The sequence below is a fragment of the Phocoena phocoena genome, chromosome 21 (genome assembly GCF_963924675.1).
Source record: "Phocoena phocoena chromosome 21, mPhoPho1.1, whole genome shotgun sequence".
In the NCBI taxonomy this organism is placed as follows: domain Eukaryota; kingdom Metazoa; phylum Chordata; class Mammalia; order Artiodactyla; family Phocoenidae; genus Phocoena; species Phocoena phocoena.
This window is the reverse complement of record NC_089239.1, coordinates 35,175,513-35,198,306: the sequence shown is the minus strand read 5'-3', so window position 1 is coordinate 35,198,306 and position 22,794 is coordinate 35,175,513.

Here is a 22,794-nt window from a genome sequence, read left to right as displayed (position 1 = left end):
AACCAACAACAGTGAGGCAAGGAAGAATGCGCTTTCCTCCTGATTCTAGAAGTCACTTTGACGGTTTCCTCCTCCCTCTTTTCACATAACACAGTTAAAGGGTCTTCCTTCCATCTCGCCATCTGCTCCCTCAGATCACCACGCCCTGGGAGGCAGCAATCGTCTCTAGATCCCTGGAACACGTGGCCCAGACAACACCGTATTTCATCCTTAAGATATAATGTCCTTGTTCTCCATGCAGGATGCAAGAGGGAGGTGTTAGTAATGGCAGAAATGAGATGTAAGGAAAAGAAACGGAGCGCCGGCAGGGGCAACCTTCCACAGTTGCTCACGTGTCTTCTAATGTCTGTGTGCAAGACTCACAACAATGGCAACAACACATCAGTGACACCACACCTTTCAATGTCACCTTTGTGTCAGGCCACACCACGCTGGACGCTAGACGTGACACGCACTGGCCTATTTAATTCACAATGAAGTGTGCCCATTGGGTGTCTACACCTGTGGGGGTTGGGAGTCTTTTGACTGTGTGCACGGAAGTTGATGCTATGAGAGATAACAAGGGTGGTGAAAAGGCAAATTTTCTAGACCTAATGACAATTTTGTAGCCCAAGTGGTATTTATGAACTATGTGCAAGGCTATAGGGGAAATCGTGTTAATTGTAAAGACACGTTTCTTAGCATCAATATGAAACCCACAGATGTATAATTTCTGAGATCACCTCTAGTCCTATTAAAAAGATGGGTATCACCTTGGCAGTCTTCCAGTCTTCTAGCTGAGCAGCTGTTTTAAATGATAAATTACATATTTTTGTTAGTAGCACAGCCACTTCATTCTATAGTTCCTTCATATTGCTTGGACGAGTTCCACATAGCTGATGATTTATTACAATTGCAAGGTTTTTTTTTTGAGCTGTTCCATCACTCCTCCACCCTTTACGTGTTTAAGCATTTCACCTTCAAAAACAGTAAAGGATAACCCAAGCTCAGCAATAATTTTAAGAGTAAATGGGAAACTGGACTATTGTCCTACCAAAAGGGTAGGCTGACCCAGGACCAAAGGTCCCCCAACAGCAAACGCCTGAGAGGGTGGCAAGTGGGGCTCCCAGCCCAGCTCCCCCGACCCTGAGCCCACAGACCACCTGCCCAAGGTCTCGCAGCATGGACCACACTCCTGGAATCCTGGGCAAAATGCTAAGAGCTGCTGGTGAGGTGAGGCTGGGCCAAGGTGGGAGAATCAGGCCCAAATCACAATCATGCAAACAGGTTTTCCAGAAGCTTCTCAAGTTCTCTTCCTCCTGAAAATTCTAGACTCAAGAAAGATTTTTCACCCTAGAAAAATCTGATCCTCTGTGAGTGTTCAACTTTGAGCAGCTCCCTGGTAATCTTGACGTTATTAACCACTTCTAGGAAAACAGTTCATTCTGCAAAGTTGTCCTACTCTAGGGAGGTGCTTAGACTATGAATTACTTGAGAGACTGTTTTGTTTTGTTTTTTCCCCCATAACATATACTGTCTGGGGCAACATCCGTTAAGACTTGAGTCTCCCCAGCCTTTTTCTTCTCTCCCGATCTTTCTACAAAGGGGACATTTTACTTGTCTGTTCAAAGACTCCTCTCAGTGGTCCTCCAAGTAGGTATCTCCTTTCCTTTTAGCCACATTCCAGGGCTTGAAACATCAGAGAGCAGGTATGCAGAGGCTGGACCAGAAGAAGGCTTTCCTGCTGAGTCACAAGGCCACGGGGTGGCCGTCCTCCATCGAAAGCCATCGCTCTGTTCTCTTCGCCCTTTCCCCCAGCTGCGTTTCTTGCTGGGTTTTTTCCACCAGTTTTTACTGTTGCACCTTCTCGTTATTTCCAGCTCCAGAATATGCGTCCTCATCCTTTACTGTGGTTCTGGGACTCCAGCGTGCATTCAAGTCACCTGGAGACCTTGTTAACACGTACATTGTTGGGTTCCATCCCCACAATTTCCGACTAAGCAGGTCTGGAGGAGGGACTGAGAATTTACATTTCTAACAAGTTCGCTAGGTGATATTGATGCTCTTGGGCTAAGGACCTCCCAGTAAGCACGGACACCTTATTGGTGTCTCTTAACCCTGCCCACCTGTTCTCTCTTCTGCCCACTCTCTTCCGCTACCACTTTTGATGTGTTCCGTCTGTGCGCTACCAGGGCCTGACTGACAGTCAGATACCTTTCCCCAGTTACTATGGGAAAAAATGTACCCACTGCAACACAAAACAAATGGCAAAGAGACAGAGCATTGTAAACCATACAACCCACCGTACTCATACAGCCCATGATGACACACTCAGTGGCTGTACCACCTTAAGCCTCACTGGCAGGAATTTTGTCCATCACAGTGGCTCACGTTGACCGAGAGGCAGGACCGAAAGCAGGAGTGGGTAGCATCACAGTAGCCGAGGGAAGGGTAGCACTCCGGGCATGGGAAAAATACGAACAGGACATTGCCATGGGGTGATGATGACGTCGTGCCATGGAGGATGGAGGGAGATCTGGTTTGCTGCTCTTGGATGGTCACCATCAGACTGGCCATTTGTATAACTAACTTGGGTTCCACGAGCCCAATTTATCCTTATTAAAAAAATCTCAATGAATAAATTAAACACCTCTCAATGCAATACGTTCCGGTGATGTTTACCATTTCTTTTGGACTATTATTCACGGTTCCCCTCTTGCTGGGCCTACTTGCTTTTTCTGTGCATCATTTCCCATTGTTTATTGCTCCCAATATCTAGGAATCCAAAAGAATTTTCAACTATGTCAGGTTTATGGACTGCTACAAAGACATGTGATGACAGGAAAATACTTGAAATATTTTTCAAGCAACCAGAAAAATGCAAAATAAAATAAATCCTAAACGACTCTTTGATTTAACGATTTGGACAGTTAGATCATATGTGAATCTAACAGGTACAGTGTGATTACAGTAAGTCCTGCAGTTTTATGCAAGAATAGAACCTTTCCCAATGACCTTTGGGCAACTACGAAATGTCAGTGACGAATTTACCCACATTCGTCAGTGACGAATACCTGGATGTGTTCATTCAGGAGGTAATTGCCCTCCTTTCCTGTAGGAGACCGAAATATGCAGGTGCATCTCTGCTGATATCAAGGCACTCTGGAATATATATCTTTGCATTTTTTAATACCTGGTGATTTTCAGTAAAGCAACATTGAAAAGTATACCATCTCAAACTATGAGGATAATTACAATTGATGTATCAATATTATGTTTTGCACAAAAGTTTTCATTTTTAACCACAGGGAAAATGGAACATAAGAGCAAAGATGAGCAAATCTCCTTATTCCCAGGCTGAATTTCTAAGGTTCTAAAACAGTGAAAAGATGCAAATAGACGAACGATCTTTGAACTTCAGGATATCAACCTCTGACCTGGATTTGTTCTGCAAATGGAACATGGTAGAGAGGTGACAGCAGGAACACGGAAAAGATGACATTAATGATTTTTATAATCCTAAAGGAAATACTTAGTGATCCCCAAACACTGGGGGACATTAAGTATTCTGTATAACTGCATCTTCCAAACGTTAACAGCCTTCTTTGTATGTAATTGTTGAAGAATAAATGAGTCCCGGCGCTTACGCTGAAGGAAATCTAACCTGATGCCTATTTCTTCAGATATTCCGGCTCATTCAACCACTGTCTGTCGTGTGTCTCTCAGTCGAGACACTCAACCAGGCGGCATGGGACGAGTGGATTCTGTGACCAACAAACAGCCCAACTAGTACGACGCTCACGTCCTAGATTTGAGTCAACCAGGTTTTTACAAGTTACATAATGATAAAACTCAGTGACTAGATAAAGGGAACAGGATAGAGTCAACAAGCAATACCTCTGCTCCTCAGACTGTCTTTCACCTAATTTCTACCTTTGCTACTAAAAATGCCTGCTTTTGGTCCAAAGCCCTCACACCGATCCAACTACAGCTAGAGCAGGCAAAGGAGACTGACAAGGAACAGCCAGACAGATGGGACAGAAACCACGGAGCAAGGTATCCTGGAAACCGAGGGAGGAAGCCTTTTAAGGAGAAGGGGTTGGTCATGCTGGAGGTCAAGTAAGGACTGAGGACTGAGAGTCCAAAATTGGATTTAGGTCCTTCGTGTCTAACAAAAGCATTCGCGACTGGAATGATGGAGGTAATGTCTCCATGTGAGTGAATTCAAGAGGGAACAGGAGAAGAACTGGAAAAAAGCAAGTACTGACAGTTCTTTCTAAAGGGTTTTGCTTTCAGAGAAATGAGGGAATGCGGGCGGAAGGCGGTGGAAGAAAGAGTGGCCAGTCGATGTGCTGATGCTAAGAGAAAGAAAGGCAAATTCACGACACAGGAAAGACGGGAGCATCGGTGCAGCGCTGCCCTTGGGTGGGGAGAGAAGACTGAACAGTGGTGCAGGAGTGGCCTTGTGATGGGAGAGCCAGGTGTCAGGCAAGTCGGCTACAGGTACGGACAGGCGGTATCAGCAGATGCCGTGGTGGGAGCTGGTGGAAATTCTCTTCTGGCCGTGTCACAAGTGGCCACACCTCACCAACCTCTCTGTCCCTGGACCCTCTTCCTCCTTCTCTCCCTCTGCTCCTTTCTCTTCTCTTTTCTCTTCTGGCCTCTCTACACACTTTTTTCTTTTCTGATAATTTTACCCACATCCATTGCTTCAGTTACCATCTGTATGGAGCGGACACCCACGTTTGATCCTCGTTTCTGAATTCTCTCCTCTGCTCCAATGCAGACACCTCCTACTTCAAAGTCACATCTCAAAATAAATGTCATGGTACCTGCCCCCTCATTGCTTCTCACCCCCGCCGGCCCCATGATCACTTACACGCACGCACACGCACGCACACATACACACACACACACACACACACACACATTCCTTCTTCTGCCTCCCCTTTTCTGAAACTGAGCTCACTAACTTCAGAACCAGTATTTGTAAGTGAAATCGCCCACCCCAAAGTAGGGGAATAACTATAAACAAAACTGGTAAAAACATGGATGATTTTAAAGGTGTGACGCGTACGTACAGGTTCATTATGGCAGTTTCTCTACGTTAGTAGACGCATGAAATTTCTGTACTGAAGTTAGAGCAAACAATTCTGATCCCTTCCAATCCTGTCCCTACCACCCAATGAGATCCTGAATCCTGTAAACCCCTCCTGCACAATCGTTTTCTCCTCTGTGTCTTGCTGTCCGGGGAGTTCAGTTGAATTGGGGCTGTCAGGGTTTTGTGGGGTTTGTTTTTTAAAGCCAAAGATGGTTATTGAACTGAGGATTTGATACCTAATTCCTTGAATGTGAGCGGTAGATGTATCGCCCAGGAATGATGGAAAGTGGTGGGAAAAAAATACCCGGATGAGATCAGAGATGAAGACTCTAAATGTAACTCCCATTTACCGTGGTATTTCTGTGCCTAAAGAAACCATTTCATCTCTTAATACTTTACTTACTTGTTGGAAAATAGGAAAGGAGGTGGTTGAACAAATTAGTACGAACTTGAGTCCTGTAGTCTGAATCTAGCCGAAGCTATTTCCCACAGCTATCTTTTTATTAGTTGGCAACATTAAAAAGTGAGAAACTTTTACAGGAACATTTGGATTTCTAGCGCCTTTTTAATCCTAACACCCAACATCCGGCAATGCTGTGCTGTGTTCCCACGTGGTGAAGACCAGCGGCACCCTCAGGATGGGTGTATGCTTCCCATGGTTCCTTAGCTTTTACCCGGCCCAACGCGTGGCAACTTTTTGTTTGGGACTCCTGTCTGCCTCATGATCTCTAAGACTGTTTCTCAGATTGAAATCTGAACAAATGACTTTGGCCAGAATGCTACAGACATCAGGAAACTCGAACACTGTGTGTCTTTGTAGGCCCTATCCTAGCCCTCAGCAAACTCTTCCATGCATTTTTTCCTCGGCTGTTGAAAGGAAGACGCCTGTGCCCACATCTAGTTAGGCCAAGTTCAGAACAGTACAGACCACGTCAAGAGGTGTCTCTACTAACCCCACAGTGGAAATCACCTCACCTGGCAACTTTATGTCGCCTACACAACACAAGATGATTGAAGACAGAACCAAGACTGGAACCGGGCACTTCTGAGCTCCAATTCCCTGGTCTTTCAACCGGACACACTCCTTTATATCTCCCGGGATGTAACCAGTGTCTCTGTTTTTGTAATCCTCTACACACCCTACTGTTCATTTCTACCAGCACTCAAAATCTGTACTCTTTCATTTGTTTGTTGTTTACCTGCTCATTGTTTGTCTTCCTGTGAGGCTGGGGACCTTGTCTGTCTGGTTTCTTTTATGTAAGTCCAGTGTTTAGCACAGACCCTAGAACATAGTAAGTGTCCAGCAATATGCATTGTTCTGTTTTTTTCTGTCTCTCTCTCTCTCTGTGTGTGTGTGTGTGTGTATCTCTGTGTAATTACATGCATATGAATGTGTGATTTTTATACATACATTTATACTCTACAGATTTATATATATATTCATATATATACACACACATATAGAAAAATATATATATAATCACACACACACACACATATACCTCTTAATACATATATGCACACGTACGTCTGTGTGTGGTTATTCTGCATATACGTATCTACATGTTGCCGGGGAGGAGAGAGCACATAAGGAGACTTAATCCCAATGCCCACCGATGGTCCTGTCTCTGTTTTTTCCTGACTGTGACCTTTCTCTTACGATTGTCTCTCTGAGGATGCCCTGACTCCATCCAGACGCCTGTGTTATCACAGTGCTTTGCAATAGTTTTTTTGAAAACTCTTGAGTCCATCCTTTACAGGAAATCCTGCAAGGAAGACTAATATATAAAACAGCTAAGAGAGAATTGCTGCTCCAGCTTAAAGGCAGAAGGGGGGGTCAGCCTGGGTCCAGTCTGCCTCCACCCCCTCCATGCCTGCAGCTCCCAGAACCTTCCAAGTGTGGGTACCCCCACTGCTGATGAAGAGGAGACCACTGGTCCCCTAAGGCCGTCTCAGCCGAACAGCATGGAATCATTTATTTCCACCTCAACACCAGTATGTACTGAGCTATCCTCTCCCATTCAACTTGGCCACTTGATGCAAATGAGTCCTGTTGTCCCTCATGAAGGCTGATTAATTTTTCAACCCCACGTTTAGATACAACTAGAAAATCAGTGTTCATTTTCACTCTGGAGTAAACATATACCAGACAGTTATATCCATAACGAGCTGCATGCGTACTGAGGTGCAATATTAACTATGTAACAATTGCAATAAAACATTTAGGTCCGAGACATTCATTTTTCAATTTCTCCTTTGCTCTGCCCGCATATATGCCTTCTGCTGATGCAGAGAAAACTCTGACGCTAAATCCCATCAGAATTAATGTGACTTTTACTCTTGGTACCTCTCTTGGGCACAAATAAGAAATAAACAACCTTATTTTTCGAGATGGCTCTCACAATATTTATATGTCTCTTAGTAGCTTACATTATCTTTTTCTCTTTTCCATCTTATGAAATCCGATAGAAGATGAAAACAGGGTGATGGATAATAGAATATATTTCTCACAAAAGGGTGCCGGGAATATATTGATTTGAAAGGAATACATGTCATTTATTAATTGAAACTCCAACGGAAAATACTCTGGACACTTAAATTTTATGCTAAACAAAAAATTGTAAACAGCTATGACTGGATTGTTTGATGAAAATCAGAGAAGATTAGTAACAAGATTCATTAAAGAAATGGCTGTATTAATTTAAAGTGATTGAAATTTTGATGTAAATTATGGATCATCTATCAGAGATGAGCGGAGGGTTTTAGCGCATTAGTCATAAGGAGTAATAGAGGGCTATATCTTATTTTCTACAAGAGGGACTTGAAATATGTGTATCCTGAGTTTCCTCACAACAGTAAGATAAATCACTTGAGGCATATGGTACTAGCGATATAAAATACATAGGAAAACAGATAACATATGGACTGCATTTGCAAGGTATGCTTGTTGGAAAAAAAAAAAGTATTTCACACCTTTCCCCTCAATTATAAATGGCTGTAAAGGAAATAAGGACTCTTGCAAAAAACGTGGATTTAAAAAAAAAATCAAACAGACATGTATATTGAAAATGGTCTCTTTGGAGAGACCATGTTTTGTTCAGAGGGACTGAAGAAACAAGGCCACATTTGTTGCTTCGATATTTCTTATCCAAGGTGAATTTTCACAGAGCAAACGGCAAACGTTTACAGCCGCAAGGCCAACAACAATCAAAGGGAAATTTACAGCTGGCAAAGGCCAATATGTAAACAAGGTTCATTGCTCCTCCAAACGTCAGGCTTTCTAAACTGCGACAAGACAGAATACCTGTTAACGGAATGTGATCATTGCCAAATGCTACCCACCATGGACGTGTTAGGCTGAGGCTATCAGTGTGGCTGAACTAGAAAAGGGAGTGTCATTTTTTCCCTTACGAGCAAATCATAAATATGGAAGAAAGTAAAAAAGAAGATATTCCTCACTTTCCCTGGGAAAATGGCAGCACGGCCTTAAACACAAACCAGCACGCTGCTTAAAAGGATTGATACAGAACACGGGCTCGGTGCCCCGCAGAGGCCAGTATGAGCCAACTTAGTCCCCCAAAGTGGATGATGGGACGGTTTGTGGAACCTGCCTGTGGGTCGGAACAGTTTACTGAACCAAATTTATGGTCCATACGTTAAAGCACCCATGGGGTAAACTTCCAAAACCCATTCCTGAGCAACTGCAAGAAAATGGAGATAGTAGTAGTGCCTTCGGATACTGGTTCTGAGTCTACAGAATCCCCTTCTCATCCCCCCAAATCTCCAAACAGTTGTAAGCTCAGACCCTGGACCAAATCAGATGGAGAAACATATTTGGATTAGCCCTGGACTCTATGATAATTTCATAATTACTATTTAGAGTTTAGGCTCGTTCAGTCTATCCCCTGGTTTTCTTCAGATAATACGTCCTTGAATTTTTTTAAATATCCATCAGTAAATCAACAAAATTTGCTGCAAGCCCATGATCGCGAGTGGGCTGATGAGGGGATTCATAGAGGAGTAACTGCCCCGTCTTTGTCCTCAGCAGCCACACGAGATTAATCACCATACGGCGAAAGTGGACTGAGTTCCCTTTGAGGTCCCCTCGGGAAGACGAGCTGGGCTAGCTCTTGATGGGTAACGAAGCCTCAGATAGGAATCTCAGGGCACTCTTTGCCGTGGACGGAACCCTCAACTGAAGTTGTTACCTAGCACCCTAGTTATCTTTCGTCGGGGAAAGAGAACAAACAAAAGGTGACACTTATTCTCAGCACTTGTAGGAATGTTACTGAAGATTTATTTTATTGAAGTTGTTCGGTTCGGTTTAAGATTCCCATCCCCAAAGAGAGCCCACTGTGTCACTCTGCAGTCATAGCCTGAATTGCCTCCTTTTAAATAGAGGTGACCTCGGTGAGGCACCCTTCAGGAAATGAGGGAGTTCAAGTCCAAGAAGGAGACAACCCAAGGATGTTATACGACCCAAGATAAATATCAGTTATAGTAGAGATCATGCATGATTTATACTGGGGCACAACCTTATACGCCACGGAGAAAGTCAATTAAAAATCACGATAGCCATGTATAATTTTAAGAAAGAGTCTGACTTTCCATTGTGATATAGATCTCACCCCATTCCCTCATATTTCTGTACACCCAAATCAGAGTATTGAAAAGTATTTTACTTAATATGTTCAAAGATCATTTGGATGCTTCAGGAAATTGTTGTAGAATGCAACCGTCTATATTTATGATGTAAAATATACGCAGACCTCACATCCAGTAAGTGGTGGCGACCTGAATTTCTGTAATAGTGAGAAGTTTCATCTATTCTATGAAATTCTGTTCTTCGTACTCTGTTTTAGAATTTGCTTTTCTCCTCAACTCTTACCTGATCATACAGGCAGGCTCTTAAAAAGTTACAAAGCTTATATAGGAGAACAGTGAATGCCGCACTTTTTTGATACTGCACCTGTGGTAGGTGGAATTTGGAAATGGACACCAAGATTCCTGCCCCCTGGTGTCCTGATCCTGTATAATTCCACTCCTGGGACTGGGTGAGGGTGTGAATGTAATGATTAGATTACATTATGTAGCAAAGGCGAAGGGATTTTTCAGATGTGATTAGGATATCAGCGTAGGTGAGTTTGAATTAAATAAAATTGAGGCTGCCCTGGGTGGGCCAGGACTAATCAGGTGAGTCTTCAAAAGGAACTGGGCCATTCCTGAAGGAAGAGATTGTGCGTAGGAGAAAGCCTAGGGGGAAGCTCAGTAAACATCTGAGGTCAAACTCCAGGAGCTGAAAATGGGCTCAGGCCATCAGCCAGGTGGGCAAAGGACTGAAGTCTTCCAGTCACAAGGACGTGGACTCTGCCAACCACCTGACGGGGCTTTGGAAGTGGATCTGTCCTGAGCTAAGACTCCAGCCGAGGACACAGCAGGCCCACTCCTTGATTTCAGGCCACTGAGGCCCTAATCAGACAATCCACCTAACCTGGGCCTGGACTTCTGACATATAGAAATGTGAGCTGATAAACAGATACTGCTTTAAGCTGTTATGTTTGTACAATTTTTTTTTAATGCAACAACAGCAAAGTAATACGGTACCCCATCAATAAAAAACTGTGAGCACACATTTCTGTCAGTATTTAGAGCACATTACTATCCACCTCAATATCAAATATTAAAAGGTCTTATTTTCTTATGTTTCCAGTAAAATGCTATGAATAATAGTTCTCATATTTACTTCTGCATCTCAGTGTATTAAGCACCCCTGGGGTGAAGACACCCCAATCTGCAAACCTCTTACTATTCTTAGAAGATAAGGAACTAGGACTCTCTTTAGGAAGTCCCTGCTTAACCCTTCTTAACTGCCCGGTAAAGTCACATTCGCCTCGTTCTTCCCGTGGGGAGTCATCTTGACACCACCTCTCGCTCTCACCCCACATTTACTTTGTCACGAAGCCCTATCAATTCTTTCTGTTGTCTGGACCAGGCACCAGCATCTCTCCCTCGGACTCTGGACCACAGCCTTCCTCTGCTTCCATCTTGCCCTGGTCAAGCCTGGTTTTTGCACAAGGCTTACAGTAATCTTTAAATGCATAGCTGACTATGTCTCTTTCTAGTTCAACGCTTTTCTGCATGAAGTCTCAGGGTACAATCTGGAACCTGTTTGAAAGGTCCTTCTATCCACCTTGCTGTTCTCAGCTTCTGTGGCTCCTCCTGGCTGCATGTCCCCGGCCACACTGGCCTTCTCCAGTTCTGGGCCTGGGCGGCGTTGCTTCCTAACCGAGAACCTTCAGGCCTGCCGGCCCCCGACTGCTGCCCTCTTCTTCTGACCCTGTGCCTGGCTCCAACCCCCTCACCCTTCTTCCAGTTTCTGCTTTTCCGTCACTTCCCCAGAAAACACGTCAGATGCCCACCCCCAAACACTGAGGTGTCCATGTCGGTGCCTCTCTCATTCTCACTCACTGTGGTTCTTTTTTCACTCATTCTGTTTTATTCAGAGAAACTTTTATAATTCATCACCACATACTTCTTTTCACCGGTTACGTAACCAATGGATGAGAAGCTCAGAGGACAGAGGCTCTCTGTTTGGTTCAACCACTGTAGTACTAGCGCCCAGGAGGCTCCCAGGCACGTAATGAATTTTCAACCAATACTTGCCAAGTGAATAAGGGAAACTCTTTTATTAATTAACTGGTTACTAATTCAATATGTGATAACTGCAGTTTCCACAGCTGAAAAGGAAGTCACATAAAACGGTTAAGCTTACCCAGTTATGGCTGAACCAGGTGTGATGAGAAGATTGAATGAGCCCAGTCGGCAAAGATGTGCAAAGACCGCTTTGGCTTCCTGTTTCTCTATCACGTGGAATCACAGAAAAAGTGATGCGTTTGTTTCTCACATCTCTGCAACTCATGTAGACATTAGAAAATAAATGTCCATCTTAAAAATCCTTGAAGTAGATGACATCGGGCACTTCATTGGTGTCGAGGATCTTATGCACACTCTACTTTTTCAAGATTTCGAGGTGCTTTTACCATAGGAAATAAATACAATCTCATCACAGAAGGAGAACAGAATCAGAAATGGCAAAGGGCAAATTACTCAGGTGCCAGCAAAGAAGGCAGACAGCCCTGCCGTGACGGAGCGGCACCCAGGCTGGCAGGATGTACAAAAACAGTCAAGTGAAGAGCCCCTCACTTTCCACAAACGGGAGACTGCATTTCTTCAGTCATTTCCCAAGCTGCAGTCCACTTGTAACAGAAACAAACCTGTCAAGAAATCCCTGGAAAACCATGGTATCCTCTCTGATATGGCTGAATGTACATTCTTTTTTTTTTAATTAATTAATTTATTCATTTATTTACTTTTGGCTGCACTGGATCTTCGTTGCTGTGCGTGGGTTTTCTCTAGCTGTGGCGAGCGGGGGCTACTCTTCGTTGCGGTGGGTGGGCTTCTCGTTGCGGTGGCTTCTCTCGTTGAGGAGCATGGGCTCTAGGCACGTGGGCTTCAGTAGTTGTGGCTCGCGGGCTCTAGAGCACAGGCTCAGTAGTTGTGACGCACGGGCTTAGTTGCACGTGGGATCTTCCCAGACCAGGGCTGCAACCCGTGTCCCCTGCACCCGCAGGCGGGTTCTTAACCACTGCGCCACGAGGGAAGCCCCTGAATGTACATTCTTGGGACAGTCCATACAGCCACTGGCCACGCCCATGCTCTGCAGCGTGCAGACTGCTTGCAAAGTCGGCGGCAACAGTGCCTCCACTCCTGTGGCTCATACACTCCTTTACCACGTGGTCTGCTGCTCCTGCCAGCAAGCGTGTCTCCCCGACCTCACCCCCAAAGGGGCTGGCCCTGTAATGTTGCCTGGTGAACAGAATGCAGGGAAAGTGATGTCGTCGTAGGACTTCTCACCCTCTCCTCAAGAAGGCTTTCGGCTTTCACTCTCGCCCTCTGGTTGCTCTGCGGTGACCATATAATGAGCCCTGGACTAGACTCCTTGAGTAAGAAAAGATCCCGGAGAAAGAGGTTCAGCCATCAGCCAAGATCATCGCCAGAAAAATGAGCGAGGCCGTCTTGGACCTTCCAGACATTGCTGCTGCCATGTGACTGAATGAGACCAACAGAAGGATCACTGGCTGAGCCCAGACTGCAGCATCGTGACAAACCAGTGGTGCCTTTTGTGATTACCCAGTTTTGAGATGGTTTATTTTGCAATAATAAAGGCTCTTGTGAACATCCGCTGACACTACCCTGACTTGGAAACTTTGCACCGTGAGTGCGGCATTCCTTTTCATTTCACAGAATCACTTTATACGGTGTCCTCTGCTTCTCTCATAATGCAAATCTTGGACATATTAAATGTCTTCTGGCCCAAGCAGAGAGAATGAGCTCACAGACAAAGCACGTGGAATGAGAAAAGAGGAGATCGGTTACCGTTGCACTCACGAGGCTGTTCTCTAATGCTTTCCAGTTCTTTCTCTTTCGGGACATGGTAACACCTCCCTTCCCTGCTTCTTCAAAGTTAGGTGTGGCCATGGGACTTGACTTTGGCTGTTGAAATTTGAGTGAAAGCCTTAAGGGCCCTTGCGTGGTTAGACCACATCACCACTCTCTTTCCATACAGCACAGTGAGTGGCCATGCTCTAGACAGCGGCTGTTCCATCAGCCTGAATTCTGTAGTGAGGATAAGTCGAGCAGAGTCTCTAGCTGATAGGAGAGGAAATGTAAGCAGGGAGGTGGAGATTTGTCAGTGCAGAGTAAAGTCACCCATCCTGCCAGATATACATGCTCACGTAGAAGATCCGAGGCTAGTTATGTGGTGGGTATCTACTTTGCTAAGAGTGTTGCCCACCTCGCCCCCTAAGAGGGTCGCTTGGAGTATCTAAGAGGCAAATTCATTCCTCTTTGAATGCTTGTTGTCAAAAAGGAACAAGAGCAATCCCTTTGCTGAAAAGAATAAAAGAACGACACTGAATCACAAGGATTTCATCAGTATGTCCTATAAAGGATTGTATAAATATTGACTGCAGACATTTCTCTATGCATCACTTTTCACTTTCCAGCTAACTTTCTGTCTCAAATATGAAAGTGCCTAACATCGAAATGAAGACTTCTGTATCCTGGGGTGTCATCAAAATTGCTGCTTATCCATGAAATCTTCTTGCTGGTAACTTTGTACTTTAATCTCCGAGGGATGTACCAAATAACTGTTTACAAAGCATAAGCAAGCCCATAGCACTGAATAATGTTTGCAATGGCTCCGATACAGGAAAGTTGGTGACTTTTAACTATGACTGTGCAGATTGTTAAGAATGATTTTCACATCAGGTGTCTTAATGAAGAGGTTGAGTTTCATGAGTCATTACCCTGACGGGCCCTGTGAACCACTGCCTGTTTTAGAAATTGATAACAGAATAGTTTTCTCAAACAGGAAAAAGGACAAATACTTGGCTTTCACATAGGCAAAAAGTTAGTCTAACCCTCGTCCTTGCTCCTTTAGCTTTTGGACATCCTCCAATCAGAGAACTGCTTACACTGTTCCATGAAATAAATCTGTTCCTCCATTTGGGTGTAGGACCTTTCCAGGGTATAAACAGAACCTTTACGCTGCTAAGAGCTTTATATGTAATAACTCACAATCTCGTCGTGAACCTGAGGTAGGTATTATTACTTTCCACATCTTACCATTGAAGCACAGAGAGGTTAAGTAACTTGTATAACGTCACACAGCTTATACAGAGCAGAACTGATATTCAAAACCAAATCTGGTAGAATCCAGAGCCTGGATGTTTCATTAACCTGGTATGATTTAAGTGGCATCAAAGAAGTTTTCTTTTCATCCCAACATATATCCACGATGATTTATGTACCACAGTGCCTAAAATATGACTATTAGAAATAAATTCACTAGGGTTTATCATTTTTCTTTCTATAATGTCTTTTTAAAGAATGTAACGGTGTTGGGAGAAGTAACATGTTACTTGTGTGTAGAAAATTATTAAAATTATTAAGATGTACTAAGTTATGGATTAATTCTGCGAGAGTTAGAGGCAGAATGTGGTCACAAGTCACCTAAAAGGCAGGGACTCGACAAAGATGGGAAATTCCGGAGAATGCGAGTGAGGGAGGGTGAGCCCAAAGGCAAACCTAGTGTATATGAGCATTTTCTGGGAGCTCGCTCTGTATTTAAAGAAAACACCTCCCCCCATATCCTGCAAAGGCCATGTTATCTATAGTATTTATTACAAATAAAAGGATTCAAGGAACAGGTTCTGAGACTTGATATTTTATCGACTGACTGATCGCTAATGTTTTATTTGGCAAGCGCAAGCCAAGGGCAGCGAAAGCGAGGGTCAGAGAAATGAGGCAGGAAGCAGGGGAATTGTGCGTGTGAAGTGATGCATGCCCTGCCGGCCACGACCTCACAGCCAGTCTCTGCATAGCCGCTTGAGCACACGGGCATCTCTGGACGGGCTAATGCGAAGAAACCGGCATCTTGGAAAAGCCCACTGGAGGCAGGAATGGAGAGACGATCCCAGGCCTGACGCTGATCAAAGTTCACCTCAGAGAAGAGATAATTCCCAGCACGTGATCCTTGTAATCGGGCTAATTGCAATGCTGTTTATAGTTTACTGTGAATTAACGTCTTCACGTGCTAGATGAATTAACTGGGACGGTATCACATGTTCGACTGGAAACGTCAGGCGGAGGGGAGAACCCACGTGGTTTTCAGGGCTGCCTCACAGCGGCTTGAGCCTTATAACCAAGGCCCGTAGACCCTCTTACCTCTGACTCTTTAGTTTAGGGCAAACTTAGGGGTTGGTGGAATATGCAGCTCCTTGCTTGGGCAACGAGAGTTCATTTTACTGTTGTTGGATTCATTCCACGCTTGACTTTGTGAGTCTATCTTTAATATCCAGTTATAAATGATATGATCCTGACTTTTGAGAATATTGGAGAAATGAGACAACACCCATAATATATTAAATGATTTTTTTTGTGAGCCCCTGGACAGAAATTGTAGCACGAGTTACAGACCTTGAGAGGCTCTCGGCGCCAGGAGGCTGTTCATAAAAGCACACTGCTTACGATAGTAGGTATCTGAGGAGGTGAGACCGAGGGTAATTAAAGTTAATTGATATGTTATTGTTCTCTGTGTCGTAGCATTAAAATATAGAGAAAAAAACGAGTGTTCACTTGTCAGATTGCTCTTCGATGTAACAAAACAGAGAGAAAAAAAAAAAGACATAGCCATGAAGAAGGTATTCATGAATATTTTCCTGGACCTTGACCTTAGTCTCCTCCCCAAACAGTAAGGTGAGGCATAAAGAAAATTGTTCGTTCATTTAACATGCACTTTGAAGGATGCAAATTTACCTGAAATGGTGGTTTCTGATTATGAAAGAAGTCACGGAATTAAAAAGACGTTTGAGTCATTTTATCTACATTAAATTTTGACCAAAGATCCTTAACTATCATACAGTTTGACCTCTTTGATTATTGTAAACTGGGTTCATTTCTTTCTTCTCTCCTCTTTCTTCCACCTCCCTCAACAGGCACACACAGAAGTAAAATCTAGTTGAAGGTTTGTCTATGCCAAAAGAATTAACTAACTCCAGAAGTCAAGGGGATAGCTGAATTCTATTTATTCTATAGGTAACATACCCGTCCGTAAGTTACTAAGACATCCTCAAATATTTTCTGCCTTCCGGTAAATGGTAATCTAAAAATTTCCATTTGTGAAATCAGTAAATAATTAGGATAACAGTGACAACTAACCTTTCCTGAAATGTATGTGTCCCAGGCACACATTACTATCGTTAATTCTTACAAGTTTCTGAGTTAGGTGCTATCATTATTCCTACTTAAATAAAGAAATTGACCCCTAGATGCTATAAACTATTTCCTTTCTCCTCATGTAGGCATAACCTGTTTGATACAAGGAATCTATTCCTGAAAAACAAATTTTCTGCATGGAAACATTGAGCCCCTTTCCGTCTATCTTAAATGGTAAAAATTATGATGCATTACATGTCAAGCCAAAACCTTGATTCAGGTTCCTAAAAGGTAACGGAAACAAGTAAAACACATACACGTAAGAAACAACTGGTTTAGGATATCAAAGTCCTAAAGCTTTATTTCTTGAGAGACACAATGAATGTAGCTGTTGACAGTGAGTTAGAATGAGCAGAATGGCTACTAGTGCCAGCAGCCTCCAAGGTGGGCATGCCCCAGGCTGGCACGCCTCTCCCTTTCCAAAGGACTCTGGCCGTCTACCAGAGTCAGGCGGCTTGAGGTTGACATGCACACAGATTTGTTTAAAATGAGTATTGAGTTTTGAGACCTTGAATATAAATGTTTTTCTTTGTAAAAATTAGCCATAGATTATTTTGGTCAGAATTACCTCTAGAAACAAGAAATGCAAAGAGATAACACGAGGTAATTGAAGAGTTTATAACAGGACTGTTCGTCAAGGTATGAGCGAGACTGAGAGAAACCATCCGTAGGCCTGAAAACTTGTGCTTAAGTTGACACCTAGGGAAAGTAAGAAAGCAGCCACAGTATAAAAGAGATCACCCAGAGGAAACTGTGGCCTTAGCAGAGGGACAGGGCCATCCCATAGCTCACCTGGGAGATGCCTGGGGAATAATTATCCTAACCCAACTCTCCTTCTTCCCTCTGACCTTTGGCGGGTTCCCCGTTGGCCAAGCCCCAATGGAAGCCAGAGATCAAAAGAGCCTGCTGACGGAGTCCATAAAAGTCAGCTTTCCAAGTAGGGTGTAGGAAGGTGGGGAGTGGATGTGAGGGGGGCAAACTGGAAATATCCATCACAACAAGTATTGAATAGATGTGTTTTGCTTTGAATTCTCTGGTTTGACTCTCTTTGTTGAGCTGCTATCCATAAGCGGTATCAATTCTCTTGTCCTTTCCGCATCTTCCAGAAACCAAACATTGAAGTGAAAACCTCGTCCAACCCAAAACTCCTAACCAATTTCTCATTGCAGAGATCCTTCAAGTAAAACCTGCATCCACAAACACTAGTCAGACCAATGAACAACATATTACATGCTCCAGACAAGACAACTCCAAGAGGAAGACGTTTTAGGTCTTCCCTTTGCAATGGAAATATTTGTAGGATGAGTTCTACCTATAGAATGTTATTCAGTTCAAATCCCCTGAATTTTCCAAATTGCCTTAGAAGCCTTAGGAATTTCAAAACTACAATTGCTTCCAAAATCTTTGGGCAAAAATAGACTCCTACTGTAACACAGCAGATGCAGACATGAGCAACTTGTAGGAAGTTAAAACTGACACCGCCTGAGACCTAAATCATCCTCTGGTCAACACCTGATGGGCTACAGCCCCTAACACCCTTTCTGAGCAGCAATCACACAGAGGGGTGGTTATATCTGCTGGTAAGTTCCATCTCCACGGAACCCCTTCAGCCTGGGACAGTTTCTGCTGCTTTACCTGAACGAAGTGTCCTGAGAGGACACAGCTAACCGCTTTGCTGGCTGTGTGAATCCGCGGAAGACCCACGATACAACCGAAAGAGGCGTATGTTGACACACTGCAAGCTCTGTATTGTCGTACTTCGTTTTCAAGGGTGACACCGTGGAGGGTGACTGTGCTGTGGGTGTGTCGGGAAGCTGGCAACTCTGATGCAGGACTTCGGGTTCAACCACTTCGGGTGCACTCGTAAGGGCTGCCCTTCAGTACGTGGCCGCTGCCACTGTTTACAGAACCACGGAACTCTCTCTCCCCCAGTCCACCAGGTGAGCTATCACTTGCTGTTATGCATGTTTCTACAGGAATCCTTTTCAATGGTGATACTGCCTTCACTAACGGAAGTTCGTACAGCATCTGGTTTACTCCTGACGGTTCCACAGGCCCACAGAGAAGCTTCAGGGTATACAGAGAGATTCTTCTTCAGAGTATTTCCTACGATGGTCATTGGTGTTCCCTATTTCTCATCATTGTTCGCTAGCTCATTGGCAATCATGTCACCCCCAGCTTAAAGCTTCCGAAGGTTTCCTACTGTAAAAAGAATAAATCACCAACTCACAACCATGGCAGACAAAGTCCATGCCTGTGTCTCTGACAGCTCTCACTCTGTCTGCCCTCCAGCCGTAGATCTTTTTCTTTTTGGCCCTTTGTGCTGTCATTTGTACTGCAGGAAACCTTCCCCTGACTCAGCCCAACGGTCCTGCCTCTGCCGCAGTGCTACCGCTTCGGAGCTAAGCTAGAATAATTCCCTGCCCCGTCCCAGTCATTTCTATTACACTGCCCTATATAGTTGCTTCGTAACACTGACTAAAATTAAAATTTGATGTGTTAATGACTACCACTTCTGTTCCCTATAGAATCCCCAGTTCCTAGAAGAATTCTCAACAGATAGTAAGTACTGAATAAATATTTGTTGTATGACTTTCTTTAAATCTAAAGTCCACTGGACCATCCATCGTCTGTCAATCAGTTTCCAATCATTATTTGAAAATCTTCTGAAGACGAGCGTGTTGGTGTGTGATGGTGGGTACAGAGGTAGTGGGATGATGGGAATACAGAAGAAATGAACGATGCACGTCCTCGTTTGCAGAAAGGAGGGCGAGGTTACCACTTTCTCAGGTTTGAGAAACGTTAGCATATGGAAAATACTGATTCCCCCGAAGCATGTGTATGTATTCATTTTAATATAAATTCACCTCACAGTAGGAATTTCTTAAGGGGTTAAAGCAAATTGGAAAATAATTATTACTGCGGTCATTTCTTATTCATGTTGTTATTTACATTTAATGGCCAAAGGAAGACGGAAAAACAGGTCCTCCCCCTCTTACTGTCTCTCAGCCCAAATCAAGAAAACCTGCTCTAATCACCACGAAACCAACACAGAAAATAGGACTCTCAGTTACCACTGGTTATTTAAAAAACGATTTAGAATCTTCCTGCCTCAATTTTCTCAAACTTCCTTCTTTATGTGGGTAATAAAATGACTTTCTCAAAGTTAGATCCATTACTCCTTAGAAGACAGTAAAATGTCTCATCTGTAGGCAGATTTCTCAAAGGTTTCACATCATGTCTTTCTCATTGCCACGGTCACTATGAATACAATCAACTAATGCATTTTGTTAATGAGGCACCCTCTGACCTCATAGAGCTACATTTTAAACTAGGGGAAAAAATCCTCCAAGTCTTAGTGGGAGCACGGCTGGTATATGAAGCCCTTATAATGCTTTCTGAGCTGCTGGAAGTGACTTACATTGGATGTTTGATGTACCCATTCTGTTCTGCTTTGCTCTGAAACAATTCATTTGCCTTCTAAATGGAATCACAAAAATACTTAATAAAAATGGTAATACATCCAAGGGCACATGGGTATAGTCGAAGGACTGATGTAGAGAAAACTCTAGCAAGTGAAGGTGGAGGTGGTACGTGGAGGCTGAAGAAGGCTTTGGGGTATTCATTAAGTGACAGTGGGCTTCATGACACTTTTCTTTTGAAAGATAGTACGTTGTGGCCAGGACTCTTTTTGTAAATTTTATCTGTGGGTTAGTGTGCCTTTCTCTGGAGGATGTTTCACAACCAGTCACAAATGAGAGTTTGGCAGAGAACTGCTCTGTGGAAAATTAGACTGTAGAACAGCTTGGAAGGCATCAACTCTCACATCCCAGTTCTAGTAAGTCTTGAGGCCATAAGCATCACAGATGAACCTCTCTGATCATAAAGAAGTGATTTAAAGAAGATGAGTAGAAATTCCCGCAAAAGACCGTAAACCTGGGAACCTGAAATTCAGCGGCAAGCTTTCGATTCCATATCCGCTTCCCCTTGCCCTGCATCTCCGAAAGATAAACAGAAGTCCGATGGCGAGAAAATCAGCAAGTTAGTTTCTAAAACTGCATTTCTCACGGACAGAATGGCCCTCATCAAAAAAATCTACAAACAATAAATGCTGGAGAGGGTGTGGAGAAAAGGGAACCCTCTTGCACTGTTGCTGGCAATGTAAATCGATACAGCCACTGTGGAGAACAGTATGGGGGTTCCTTAAAAAACTAAAAATAGAAATACCGTATGACCCAGCAATCCCACTACTGGGCATATACCCAGAGAAAACCATAATTCAGAAAGACACATGCACCCCAATGTTCATTGCAGCACTATTTACAACAGCCAGGTCAGGGAATCAACCTAAATGTCCATCAACAGAGGAATGGATAAAGAAGATGTGGTACATATATACAATGGAATACTCCTCAGCCATAAAAAGGAACGAAATTGGGTCATTTGTAGAGACGTGGATGGACCTAGAGAGTGTCATACAGAGTGAAGTCAGAAAGAGAGAAACAAAATATTGTATATTAATGCATATATGTGGAATCTAGAAAAATGGTACAGATGAACTTGTTTGCAAGACAGAAATAGAGATACAGATGTAGAGAACAAACGTATGGATACCAAGGGGGGAAAGCCAGGGGGGTGGTGGTGGGATGAATTGGGAGATTGGGATTGACATGGATACACTGATATGTATAAATTAGATAACTAATAAGAACATGCTGTATAAAAAATAAAATAAAATTCAAAAAGAAAAGAGAAATTTTAAAGACTTCAAAGCATTTATGAGGATTATATCTATCAATATTTATACTAGAGATATAAAATGAGAAATTGAAAAATATGTATTTATGGAATCACTTAAAATAACAGTAACAGACTTATTATATGTTAACAAAACAACACATGTATTAATAAAAAGTAACTATTTTCCAAACTAAGACTACAGTGAGAAGAGTGGCTTCATTCTACATTTTTGTAAATCTCCACCGTCTAGCTTAACAGAAAACAGCTGGAGTCTCCTACCTGCTTCCACATTCAATTTGTTGCAAAATTCCAGGCCATGTGACTCCTGAACCTTCTTAGACCACTCATGAGAGAATCAGAGTTGAAAAAGTCAAATAACACCTTAGCATCATTATGAAAATAATTCAGCTAATTGACCCTTGGAAAGGATCCTGAGAACCCTCCCGGAGTTCTCCCTGCTGTCTGCGACCACAGTTTGAGGACAGGTGGATTATATTAATGGGCCAACACGATTCTGAGCTCTTCATTATCATTCAACGCTCACAACAACCCTGTGAAGGACACATCATTATATTTATCCCTATTTTATAGGTGGGGAAACTGAGGCCGAGACTAAATAAAGTCAGTGGCAGAGCTGGACTTACACCCTGCAGTCCAATTCTAGCACCCTAGACCTTGACCCCGATGGTATACTGCCTGCAGGTTTAGAAAGCTGTGGGCAGGCATATTCCCGGGACATTGGAAGTAAGAGTTTAGGCAACTAGCCAGGGCTTGCCGGAAGACTGAACTGGGACTGAACGGAACTGCCAAACACACCTTACGCCCTCCAGATTCCCCCAGCCCGTGGCTCTGGGCTCCCACTGGAGCGGCTTTGCTAGTGTGGCTTCAGTTCCAGGTGAAGGAATCCTTCAGCAGAAGGCATGGCACAAAAACTTGCAGTGCACATCTGGGAACAGGGAGAGGGAGAGGTCCCTCCTTTATGTGTCGCCTGGCCAGGAGTCAGGAGCGTTTTCCACCTTTAACGTCTCTCTTCTCAACACTGCTCCTTCTTAGAGAAGCAAAGCCTTGCAGCAGCCCGACCAGCATGCACTCACACATGAGTTCTTTCAGGGTTTTGCAAGCTATCAAACAGCACA